At 38.3% G+C, this 2,448-nt stretch overlaps 1 pseudogene; it reads right to left on the bottom strand.

Moving 5' to 3' along the window:
* Positions 1–1,140: 1,140 nt before the first annotated feature.
* Positions 1,141–2,219, bottom strand: LOC128110624 (protein disulfide-isomerase TMX3-like; annotated as a pseudogene).
* Positions 2,220–2,448: the final 229 nt, after the last annotated feature.

Below are 2,448 nucleotides of genomic sequence, written 5' to 3'. Positions count from 1 at the left end.
GCGGTGGTTTGAAAGAAAATGGCCCCCAAAGAGAGTGGCACTAGTAGGAGGTATGGCTTTGTTGGAGTAGGTGTGGCCTTATTGGAGGAAGTGTGTCACTGTGGAGGCAGACCTTGAGGTCTCATACATGCTTGAGCCATGCTCAACAAGACAGTCTATTCCCTGTTGCCTGCATATCAGCATGTAGCAACTCCTTCTCCAGCACCCTGTCTGCCTGCATGCCACCATGCTCCTCACTGTGATGATAACGGACTAAACCTCTGAAACTGTAAGCTGCCACCTCAATTAAATGTTTCCTTTGTAAGAGTTGCCATGGTCATGGTGTCTCTTCACAGCAATAGAAACACTAACTAATATAACATGTATATACCCACATTCTAGACCATAAATTATTATTAAAGTTTACATAACTTAAATAAACATATGAGATATATAGATATATAGAGACATACATCCCTTTTTATTCATGGAAATTTTAGAAGTGATGTCAATATTTAAAATAAAAGTGAAGTGCAACAAAATACTAGGCTGTTTTGGCTGAGGCAGGGTACACTAAAGGACCTCTCCTTCCTGCAGTGCTGAACGATCTGCCCGCTGAGTGCTACAAAGACATGAGCTGAAGCTGCCACTCTCTATATAGCCTAGTCAGTTTACAAAGATCAATCACAGGACTATGCCCGCATTTTGTTATAACATTATGCCAATGTTATAACAATAAAACTAAGTATAAAGTTAAAAAGTAACCATTCTCCTTTTAAAACAACTAGTAAGATAAGCACTACATGCTATAAAAAAAATCACACCATTTTTAACCTCAAGATCTTAAATTGGACTCATGGAAAAAGTTACTACGGTCTTTTTTTAAAGTGCCTAAATTTTAAAGACTTGATTTTTTGTATAAATTTTATCTGAAATATAGGAGAATTGATATTGTGGGTGGAAATACTATTCTATAAATCACACTTCTATATTATTATTATCATTACTATTATTTTGGTTTTATGAGACAGGGTCTCTATATATAGCCCTGCCTGTCCTGGAACTAACTTTGTAGACCAGTTTGGCCTTGAGCTCTTCTGTAAATAGATCATGACTAAATGTCTAAATTCAATAAATAGACTCTAATAATTTGAAATCCTATCAATATTTCATATCTGTAAAGACTAAATCTTGCTTCTTTTCTAATATATCCTTGGACTCTGCAATAGAGGTCCTCCACTGCGCGACTGTTTTTTTCCCTCTTCTATGTGTTCCTAGCTTTTCATTGAGCCTTTAGACAGATACTTCATATCACTCTCCTGGCAGCCTTGCCCCTGTATTAGCTGTGCACGTTCCCTAGCACATGATGCTGATGACACCCAGTGGCAAGCCAAAGAGAAAGCAGCCAATAAATGGACAACTCTTGAATACAGACGCAATTGAAGATTTGGCACCAAATACTATTGTTTTCAATCTCTGTAAAATGCTATGCCTTCCTTGGACTGGTGTTGTACTGTCCAAAATGCTCTTAATGAACTGGACCCTGTAACTGGCTTCCTTACCATGCCTATGTCACAAAAAGTATTGTTGGTTTGAAGTGTTCAGTACAACTGCAGATGGGATTATCTTGTCAGTTCACCCTAGAGTAAGGTGATATATAGTCATTCCCACCCATATAACCAAACTAAAAACCTCTATGGAAGTGTTCTCTGTTATCTCTAACATCTTCCTGAATAACTGAATTTAGTATGGTATATTTGAGAGATGTCTTTTTCTTATCAATTACTACAATGAACACAAGCTTTCCCAAGTCTCCAAGATCATACAGGAAGAAGCCATCCATAGTTAGGAAGTTCTGGAATCAAGTAAAATCTCTGCTAATAGATGGGATCCATCTTAATACTCATTGTATACAGGGTAAACAAGCACAGTAGCCATCTACTTCAGTGCCACAAACTCAGGAACTTCTGAGACAGAAATATGAAAACACAATTAATTCCCAAACAGCATCTGTGCATTTCTCTTTCAAACGCGATTCTCCCACCAATATACACCAAAAACATATGATATGTCTTTGACACAAAGACAAACATTTGCTGATGTGGAAGTGACTGAATCAGCATCCCACTCTGTGAGCAAACACAATAATGTATCATCTTTACTTCATGGTCCTTTGTAATTTTATGTCAAGTATCACTTTAATAGTTTATTGTTGGATAACTCCAAAATCCAAACTCTGAAGCAATGTATCAACAAGCTCCATGCCATCTTTCCAATTTTCTTTAAATGATTTATGTAGATCTGTACTGGCTGGTTTTGTAAGGCATTTTCTCAAGTAGTGATCAATGGGGGAGGGCCCAACCCATGGTGGGTGGGGTCACATTTGGACTGGTGGTCCTGGGTCCTCTAAGAAGGTGGGCTAAGCAAGCCAAGGAAAGCAAGCCAGTAAGCAGCTCTCCTCCATGGCCT

This window comes from Peromyscus californicus, unplaced genomic scaffold (assembly GCF_007827085.1).
Source record: "Peromyscus californicus insignis strain IS unplaced genomic scaffold, ASM782708v3 Scaffold_15__1_contigs__length_86483966, whole genome shotgun sequence".
NCBI lineage: Eukaryota > Metazoa > Chordata > Mammalia > Rodentia > Cricetidae > Peromyscus > Peromyscus californicus.
This window is presented reverse-complemented; position numbering and strand designations above follow the sequence as displayed.